The sequence below is a fragment of the Ursus americanus genome, chromosome X, assembly GCF_024610735.1.
Source record: "Ursus americanus isolate L20-20 chromosome X, mUrsAme1.1.p, whole genome shotgun sequence".
Classification (NCBI taxonomy): Eukaryota; Metazoa; Chordata; class Mammalia; order Carnivora; family Ursidae; genus Ursus; species Ursus americanus.
Window position 1 is genome coordinate 57,996,305 of NC_142164.1, and position 10,838 is coordinate 58,007,142.

General features: G+C 37.8%; 2 non-coding genes across 2 annotated transcripts; both read left to right on the top strand.

Annotated features, from left to right (window-relative positions):
• The first annotated feature begins 8,312 nt into the window (after positions 1 to 8,312).
• On the top strand, positions 8,313 to 8,419 carry LOC123791104 (U6 spliceosomal RNA). The gene has a single exon (XR_006779287.2). It is a non-coding gene; the product is annotated as a U6 spliceosomal RNA (small nuclear RNA).
• A 253-nt stretch (positions 8,420 to 8,672) lies between these two features.
• Positions 8,673 to 8,824, top strand: LOC123791105 (small nucleolar RNA SNORA62/SNORA6 family). The gene has a single exon (XR_006779288.2). It is a non-coding gene; the product is annotated as a small nucleolar RNA SNORA62/SNORA6 family (small nucleolar RNA).
• The last annotated feature ends 2,014 nt before the right edge of the window (positions 8,825 to 10,838 follow it).

Consider the following 10,838-nt stretch of genomic DNA (forward strand, 5'->3'; position numbering starts at 1 on the left):
TGTTTCTAATCTTTCTAATTTTTCTACTTTATGTTTCCATTTTAGTGTCTCTGTTTCAGGTTACCAACATATCCTAACGCGTCTCTTTGTCTCTATTCATGTCTCTCATTTACAATGCAGTCACACTTTTTTTTTTTAAGAATGGGAAAGGGGGAGAGGCAGAGGGAGAGACTATTAAGCAGACTCAACGCCCAGTGTGGAGCCTGAAGAGAAGCCAGATCACACAACCCTGAGATCATGATCTGAGCAACATCAAGAGTCAGATGGTTAACCAACTGAGTCATGCAGGCATCCCTCCTTTTCTTCACACTTTTTTTTAAATTCCTGGAATATCTTATGATCTTTCCCTAGTTGTTTATGTCTCTATTTTGCTTTGCCATTGACACTCATTACTTTTCATCAAACTATCTTCAAATTTTCTTCCTTTAGTTCTCAGCTCAGATTTTTTTTTCTAGGAAGTTTTCTTTCTCTTCTTTCTTTTCTTAGTCTGGTTTAAGTACCTTGATTCTGTGCTCCCTGGTGTCATGTACTTCCTCAATCACTAATCACAATACATTAGAATTGAGTTTTTCAAATTTGTATGTCCCGTTAGTTTGTACCACAAAGGCCAACCATATATTGGATGTGCCTAGCAGGAAACACAAAATAGACACTCAATAGTTAAATGTGCATTCTATACCTATTGTTGAATGAAACTCACTTATTATATTCTAAAGACGTTACTTGCCTGTATGATTGTTTTTCCCACTAAAGCACAAGCTCTGTGATAATAAGGAATCAGTATTACTCCTTACAACTGCAGCATCTAGTTCTATACTTGTATAGTATAACAAGTGTATATATACATGAATTTAACCTGAGATGCAAGAAGATTTATCTGGATCTCTACAAGTAGAAAAACAACTACTTATTGCAAGGTAGGAGGTGTGGAACCTTGAATCTTTGGGGGAAATATCAGAAGATAAAGGGAGCAGGGAGGGAGTCTCCATAAGCCATCCACCAGAAAGTGATATAGCACTGGAGGAAAAAATCAGGATCCTTGGAAATCTGCTCTAGTGAGAGACACCCCTTTCTGAAAAGGACACACGGAATGAATAGGGCAGAATTCTAGGTAGATCATTGCAGTCTCAGGATCTAGGAGACTCAGAAAGAATGAGAGAGCCAGAACCGATAGAGTGCCCAAGCAGTGGAGCAGGAAGACTGGTTATGGTGAGCCAGCACAGAAGGGATTCTCAGTTCCAGTCAACATAAAGCATGAGCCAAGCTGGTAGGGAGAACACTCTCTGCCTGACCACCCAGAAAAGGACTGGAAGGTGCAGGCTGTTTAACATCCTATGGGAGATATAAAATGGCTTACACCCACAACAGGACAACTCTCAGGGTGGTGTGGCCCATGAAAGGACACAGGGGCAGCACCCAGAGTGACCTGGGAGCTGAGGAAGAGGGTGCACACATGAGACTACGGCTGCTAGCAATTGCAAAGGCACAAAGTGCAGAGACTCTCTTGGTTCCCTGTTACTCCCCCCGGGAGAGGTGCAGTGGGTGGGACCCCCTGGGTTCAGCTGCTTGGTACACAGAGAGGCCACACCGATGACTAGGCAACTGCTCTCAGGGTGCTGTGACCACCAAAGGGACACTGGGACAGCACCCAGCCATGAACTGGGAGCTGCAGAAAAGGTTGCATGTGTGAGCCCATAGCTGCTAGCAATTGCAAAGTCAAAAAGCACAGAGATACTTGTGGGTCCCCATAACTCCCCTGGGAGAGGTTCAGCAGGCATGAATAGTGCAAGTCTGTGGAGTTTGGTACACACAGAAGTGGAGATGGTTTGACCCGGAGGATTTATTGAAGAAAGGGAGCTGTGAACTTTAAGCTCTGGGCCAGAGATTCTCTCATAGCCATATTTGCTCTGACCCTCTAAAGAGAAGCAGTAAGCCACCAGGGAACAAAAGCCACACAGCTCACCAGCTCATATAAAACCCATTCCCCTGACAAGGGGTTTGGCAACTCCACCCAGGCAAAGGCGCCTGAGAAGCCAAGCAGCAGGCCCCTCCCCCAGAAGGCAGGAAGAACAGGTGAATGACAAGCTTATTTCCCACAGGACTGTAAAACTGCAGCACCAGAGGAAAATAATATAGGGAGCTCCAGGTGTTCTCTTGCAACTCGTTTATACTTCAGCCTAAAATTTTACATTTCTTTTTTGTTTCTTTTCTTATTTTTTCTTTTTTTTTTTCTTATCTGGTTCCCATTTCAAATAGATTCTTATTTCCCAACTTAAGTTTTTAAGTCGTTTTTTTACTTTTATTTTTTTCACATCTACATTTTATAGATTTATGCCCCATACTCACCCATTTTTCATTGTATTCAATTTGTCTTGCTATATATACATAAGTTCTGATTTCTTTGCAATTTTGGGATATACTGTCTTCTAAGAGCAAAAATCAGTCAGGAAGACACATATCACCCTGCTTTGTCCACCATGAGAGATTATAATTTCTCTCCCTGCACCCCCTTTTTTATTGTTTTTTTTTTAAGATTTTACTTATTTATTTGACACAGAGAGAGAGACAACAATAGAGGGAACACAAGCAGGGGGAGTGGGAGAGGAAGCAGCAGTCCTTGGGTAAAAATTGGGTTGGAATACTCAACATCTGACAGAAACCTTATATTGTATCCCATTTCAATAAAAATGCAATACAGGAATTGGTGGTCTTTTTGAATATTGGAGGCCATACTGTCTTTACCCATTTATAAAGAGATTCAAAAGGCACAGTTTTTTAAAAAGCTTTATTTTAATTACAGTTAGTTAACATACCATGTTATATTCGTTCCAGGTGTAAAATATAGTGATTCAATACTTCCATATACCACCTGTTGCTCATCACAAGTGTGCTCCTTAATCCCCATCACCTGTTTAACCCATATCCCCACCCAATTCTGGTAACTATCAGTTTGTTCTCTATAGTCAAGAGTCTGTTTCTTGGTTTGCCTCTCTCTCTCCTTCTCTCTCTCTCTCTTTTTTTTTTGTCCTTTTGCTCATTTGGTTTCTTACATTCCACATATGAGTGAAATATATGCTGTTTGTCTTTCTCTGACTGACTTATTTCACTTAGCATAATACTGTCTTAGCTCCATCCATGTCATTACAAATGGCAAGATTTAATTCTTTTTTATGACTGAGTATATATACATGCCACATCTTCTTTATCCATTTATCTGTCAATGGACACTTGGGCTATTTGTATGATTTGGCTCTTGTAGATAATGCTGCTATAAACATCCAGGTGCATGTACCCCTTTGAACTAGTATTTCTGTGTTTTGGGGGTAAATAACTAGTAGTACGATTGTTGCACTATAAGGTAGTTCTACTTTTAACTTTTTGAGGGACCTCCATTCTGTTTTCCAGAGTGGCTGCACCAGTTTGCACTCCCCCCAACAGTGCAAGAGGGGTTCCCCTTTCTCCACAACCTCGTTAACATCTGCCGTTTCATGTGTTGTTGATTTTAGCCATTCTGACAGGCATGAGGTGATAGATATCTCATAGTAGTTTTGATTTGCATTTCCCTGGTGATCAGTGATGTTGAGCATCTATTCCTGTGCCAGCTGTCTGCATGTCTTCTTTGGAAAAAATGTATATTCATGTCTCCTGCCCATATTTTAATTGGATCATTCACTTTTGGGGGTGTTGAGTTTTATAAGCTCTTTATATATTTTGAATACTAATCCTTTATTGGAGATGTCATTTGCAAATATCTTCTCCCATTCAGTAGGTTACCCTTTAGTTTTGATGATCATTTCCTTCTCTCTGCAGATTCTTTTTATTTATTTGTTTGTTAATTTGTTTATTTATTTATATCATTTTTTAGAGAAGGGAGAGAGAAAGATGGGGGAAGGGGAGAGGGAGAGAGAGAATCTTAAGGAGGGCTCAATCTCATAACCCTGAGATCATGACCTGAGCTAAAATCAACAGAACACTTAACCCATGGAGCCCCCCAGCCACCCCAAAGATTTTATTTTGATGCGGTCTTAATAGTTAATTTTTAAATTTTGTTTCCCTTGTCTCAGGATACACATCTAGAAAGAAGTTGCTACAGCCAATGTCAAAGAGGTTGCTGCATGTATTCTCTTCTAGGATTTTTATGTTTTAGGTTTCATATTAGGTCTTTCATCCATTTTGAATTTCATTTTGTGTATGATGTAAGAAAGTGGTCCAGTTACATTCTTTTGCATGTAGCTGTCCAGTTTTTCCAACACCATTTGTAGAACAGACTGTTATTTTCCCACTGCATATTTTCCCCTGCTTTGTTGAAGATTAATTGACCTTATAGATGTGGGTTTGTTTCTAGGTGTTCTATTGTGTTCCTTTGATCCATGTGTCCATTTTTGTGCCAGTACTACACTGTTTTGGTCACTTTGTAATATAACTTGAAACCCAGAATTGTGATGCTTCCAGCTTTGCTTTTCTTTTTCAAGATTGCTTTGCCTATTTGCGGTCTTTTGTGGTTCCACACAAATTTTAGGATTGTTTGTTCTAACTCTGTGAAAAATGCTGGTGGTATTTTGATACGGAATGCATTACATGTATAGATTGCTTTAAGTATTATAGGCATTTTAACAGTATTTGTTCTCCAAGCCAATGTCTTTCTATTTCTTTGTGTCATCTTCAATTTCTTTTACAAGTGTTTTATAGTTTTTAGAGTAGAGGTCTTTCATCTCTTTGATTAGGTTTATTCTTAGGTAACTTATGGGTTTTGGTGCGATTGTAAATGGGGTTGTGTCCTTGATTTCTCTTTTTTTAAAATTAAATTAAATTTAATTTTTTTGATGTAAAGTTCAATGATCCATTAGTTGCGTATAACACCCAGTGCACCATGCAATACGTGCCCTCCTTACTATCCATCACCAGCCTATCCCATTCCCCCAGCACCCTCCCCTCAGAAGCTCTCAGTTTGTTTGAGTCCATAGTCTCTCATGCTTCATTCCCCCTTCTGATTACCCCCTTTCTTTATCCCTTTCTTCTCCTACTGATCCTCCTAGTTCTTATGTTCCATTGATGAGAGAAACCATATGATAATTGTTTTTCTCTGCTTGACTTATTTCACCTAGCATTATCACCTCCAGTGCCGTCCATGTTGCAGCAAAAGTTGAGAAATCGTTCTTTTTGATAGCTGAGTAATATTCCATTGTATATATGGACCACAGCTTCTTAATCCAGTCATCTGTTGAAGGGCATCTCGGCTCCTTCCACAATTTAGTTATTGTGGACAGTGCTGCTATGAACATTGGGGTTCATATGGCCCTTCTCTTCACTCCGTCTGTATCTTTGGGGTAAATACCCAGTAGTGCAATGGCTGGGTCATAGGGTAGCTCAATTTTTAACTGTTTAAGGGACCTCCACACTGTTTTCCAGAGTGGATGTACCAACTTGCATTCCCACCAACAATGTAGGAGGGATCCCCTTTCTCCACATCCTCTCCAACAACTATTGTTTCTTGCCTTCTCAATTTTTGCCATTCTAACTGCCATGAGGTGGTATCTCAGTGTGTTTTGATTTGAATTTCCCTGATGGCTAATGATTTTGAACATATTTGCATGTGTCTGTTAGCCATTTGTATGTCTTCATTGGGAAAGTGTGTGTTCATATCTTCTGCCCATTTTATGATTTGTTTATTTGTTTCTCATGTATTGAGTTTGACAAGTTCTTTGTAGATCTTGGATACCAGTCTTTTATTTGTAGTATCATTTGCAAATATATTCTCCCATTCCGTGGGCTGCCTCTTAGTTTTTCTGTTTCCTTGGCTGTGCAGAAACTTTTGATCTTGATGAAGTCCCACAGGTTCATTTTATCTTTTGTTTCTCTTGCCTTTGGAGATGTGTCATGAAAAAGGTTGCTGTGGCTGATGTCGTAGAGGTTGCTGCCTATGCTTTCCTCTAGGATTTTGATGGATTCCTGTCTCACATCAAGGTCTTTCATGCATTTAGAGTTTATCTTTGTGTATGGTGTGAGAGAGTGGTCAAGTTTCATTCTTTTGCATGTAGCTGTCCAATTTTCCCTGCACCATTTATTGAAGAGACTGTCTTTTTTCCACTGGATGTTTTTTCCTGCTTTATCAAAGTTTAGTTGCCCAAAGAGCCGAGGGTCCATTTCTGGGTTAGCTGTACTACAAAGCTGTGATCACAAAGGCAGCATGGTACTGGCACAAAAACAGACACATAGACCAATGGAACAGAATAGAGAACCCAGAAATGATTTCTCTTTCTGCTGCTTCATTATTGGTGTATAGAAATGCAATAGATTTCTGTATGTCGATTTTGTATCCTGTGATTTTACTGAATTCCTGTATTAGTTGTAGCAGTTTTTTGGTGGAATCTTTCAGGTTTTCTCTATATAGTATCATGTCATCTGCAAATAGTGAACGTTTGACTTCTTCCTTGCTGATTTGGATGTATTTTATTTCTTTTTGTTGTCTGATTGCTGAGGTTAGGACTTCCAGTACTATTTTAAATAATAATGATGAGAGTGGACATCCCTGTCTTTTTCCTGACCATAGAGGAGAAGCTCAGTTTTTCCCATTGAGGATGATGTTAGCTGTGGGTTTTTCATATATGGCATTTATGATGTTGAGGTATATTCGTTCTTAACCATTTTGTTGAGTTTTATTTATTTATTTATTTATTTTTATTCATGAGTGGATGTTGTACTTTGTGAAATGCTTTTTCTGCATCTATTGGAATGATCATATGGTTCTTATTCTTTCTTTAATTAATGTGGTGCATCACATTGATTGATTTGTGAATTTTGAACCACCCTTGCAACCCAGGAATATATCCCACTTGGTCATGGTGAACTACTTTTTAAAAATGTATTATTGGATTCATTTTGCTAGGATTTTATTGAGAATTTTTGCATCTGTGTTTCTCAGGGATATTGGTCTTTAGTTGTCTTTTTTTAGTGGTGTTTTAATTTGGTTTTGGGATCAGGATAATGCTTGCCTCATAGAATGATTTCGGAAGTTTTCCTTCCTTTTCTATTTCTTGGAATAGGTTGAGAAGAATAGGTATCGATTCTTCTTAACTACCATACTATCTAGCAATTGCACTGCTAGATATTTACCCCAAAGAATACAAAAATACTATTTCAATGGGATATGTACACACCAATGTTTATAGTAGCGTTATTTACAATAGCCAAATCATGAAAACAGCCCTAGTGTCCATGTACTGATGAATGTATAAAGAAGATATGATATCTAGGGACACCTGGGTGGCTCAGTCAGTTAAACATCTGCCTTCAGCTTAGGTCATGATCCCCAGGGTCCTGGGGTTGAGTCCCACATTGGGCTCCTTGCTCAGCGGGGAGCCTGCTTCTCCCTCTGCCTGCTGCTCCCTCTGCTTGTGCCCTTTCTCTGACAAATGAATAAATAAAATCTTTTTTTTAAAAAAACAGAAGATGTATTATCTATTTGTATATGTATGTGTATATGCAGACATAATGGAATGTTACTGAGCCATAAAAAAGAATTAAATCTTTCCTTTTGGAACAACATGGATGAAGTTAGAGAGTATTGTGCTAAGTGAAGTAAGTCAGAGAAAGACAAATACCATATGATTTCACAAATATGTGGAATTCAAGAAAAAAAAGAAGCAAAGGGATAAGAAAAGAGAGGCAAACCAAGAAACAGACACTTAACTATAGAGAACAAACTGATGGTTACCAGAATACAGGTGGAGGGAAGAATGTGTTAAATAGGTGATGGAGTTTAAGGAGTGCAGTTGTCATGAGCGCTGGATGTTGTATGGATGTTTTATTGTATATTGTACACCTGAAACTAATATTACACTGTATATTAACTAACTGGAATTCAAATAAAAACTTAAAAATATACATAAGCTATTATTTTCACTTTACAAAGGAAACAGAGACAGAAAAATATATACTTGTTGAAGTTCACAATTCTAGTAAATGGTGAAACTAGGATTTGCACCAGGCAATAGGATTTAGAACCCATGCTCTTAATCAGTACACTGTATTTCCTTTATCTATGCTAATGGAATGCAAGTTGCAGAACAATATATGCAGTATGATTCCATCATGTATTCACTGTATACTATGTGCCAGGCAATTTTCTAATACTTCACATACACTAATTTAACCAACATAGCATCTCTATAAAACAGATACTGTAGTTTCCGGTTCACCTATGATAAAACAGAGGCACAGAGAAGTTAGGTAGGATGCCCTATATTACACAGTTGTAAGTAGCGTCATCTGGGTTTGAACCCAAACAGTCTCGCTTCAAAGCATGTTTACTTGTGCTCACTTCAGCAACACATACACTAAAATTGAAATAATACAGAGAAGATTACCATGGCCCCTGTGCAAGGATGATATGCAAATTCATGAAGCATTCCATATTTTTTTTAAAAAGCAGCCATTGTACTTAACTTCCTATTACAAGTGACTTTTTCTCTTATAACTGACTTAATAAATGTCATCATGTTTGTGAAAAAATGATACAGGTCAAACTGTTAATAGCTGTTTCCTCTGGGAGGAGGGTTGCAGAGAGAAATTAAAGATGTAATTTTACTTTTTACTCTATATTTCTATATGGTTTGACTTCTATGATGTGCATGAATTAATGTATTATTTGCATGATCAAAAAATAAATAAGTCATGCACATTGTTAGAGTTTGGAGCTGAGGCCACTAGCTGGTTGATGAACTCACAAGTGTACATAGTGTGCTACATGAGGGGCAAGTCTTCACTAACACCACAAGGTCTCCGGCCCAATGAGTGGAGTTTGATAGTAATTCTTGCTACAAGTAAAAAGATAAAAATAAAATTAAATAAATAAAAAAATAAATTAGTCACATACATAGATTGCTACCTTCTTTAAAATATATTTTTCCCCAATCTTTTAAGTGTCTGGTCCATTTTTTAGAATGATTTTGAACTCAGATACAAACTGCCAAAGTAGACTTGGACGAGTAAACAAAAATCTACATAGTTGATACTTTCAGCTGTGATTATCAATAGAGTTGTTGTTGTTGTTTTACAAATAATTACTTCAAAATAATTATCACAAACATCCCATATAATAGGTTAATTCAAATTTTGTATGTCATTCCAACCAATTTCTTTTAGGTTGTCAAAGATATCCTCTTGTAAGAAATAGTGCTTGGCACCAAGGTAACAGCTCACAGCAAAATGAGGAAATAAGTCACAATCTCACACCAGAAAGATAATGAAAATAATTGTAAAAATTAGGTTTTCTACCACTGCTACAACAAACAAATATTAAAAGAAAATGGAAATTTTGAATTGTTTATAACCTAGACTTCTTCATTGGTTATATCCCATCTCCTTTGCTTCTCTCACTCTTATATACAAATTCTAGCAGTATCCTATCCTAAATATCTTCACCTTTCACTACTTCATTTCATTTTTGTATTGCTGCAGCTGCTTCCAATCTCGCCCCCTTTCAAATCCACTTGACATGCTTGATTGATCTACCTTTCACACCAATAGCTAAATCCTTCAGTGGTATTTAATCATCCATGGATTAATAATAAAAGATATAATTTATTGAGTGTCTCATAGATGAAAGATGCTCTTAGGCAACATCTGCACTCATTTAATCTTCACAGTAAATCTCCAATTTGTGATTTTCTACATTTTTATAAAACAAAAAAACAGCCTTGAAAAGACTAAAAGTCAAAATCTGACATGAAACCTGAAGGTCTATGTGTTTTCTTTCCTGTTTATTTCCTCAGTTTCTATTCCTCCAACTTGCTCCCAAAGCTCCAGTTACTACATTGCTTCATGACTGTTCCTTCCACCTAAAACTTCTTCATTCTTATAATTTCTTTGCATACTATTCACCTTTCAGGTTTCTGATTAGCTCTCACTTCTTCGGGGATACCTGCCTTGACCCATCCAGCCTGGTTTAGATTTCTCTACATTGCATTTACCTCACTTTATCAGTTATCACTCTGTGAGTAACTTGAAGGTAAATGCTCCGTCTTATCCATATTAATGTGCTTGTTCCCAAACATCATGCAAGCAGTTTGACACTTATTATCAATAATAATTATTATTTTCTAAACTACTGACATAGCAGATCATGTGCCAAATACTGTTACATACTCAGTTCATTTAGTCCTTACCATGACGCTGTCAGATAACCATCACCATTCACACTGTACTGATTGACAAAATGACATTCAGAAGGAAGTAACTTGCCAAAGATCCACAATTATTAAGTTGTAAAGCCATGGAATCCAAATTTGCCTAGCACAAAATCTGGTGCTGAGGTTCTTCAGTCCTTCACTCTCGATTTCTACTGCTCATTTTTGGCAAATCCAAAAAATCCTGTGAATATTATTGCTATCTTTAACTACTTGAAAATAAAGTCTAGAATAATGAACTATGGATGTGCTGAAGAGGAAATGGCCATTAAAGCACGAGGTCATCTTTTTACACGGGGTGGAGGGAGGAAGTGCTAGGAGAGTCAGCGTCTATTGCACCCACTATTACATAAACCTAAATGTCAACTCCCAGAAGGAAAGCCCGCTGTCCTCAAGAAGGGAGGGGCACCGGAGAGGGAAAGGAGGCACTTCTCTGGGCTAAAAAAAGACACTTGAAAGGTTGCTTTGGTGATCCCCTCCCGTCCAAGTAGGCATTGGCACCATTCACTGTCCTTACAAACTTAGGCAGTATAAGTTTTACTTTATCTGTTTCTTTACTCATCACGTTATATTTTGGTCATTTTGTTCCTCAGTGTCTCAGTCCTTCATTCGCAGCTGCTGTTGCCAGAAACAAAAGCTCACGCTTACCAC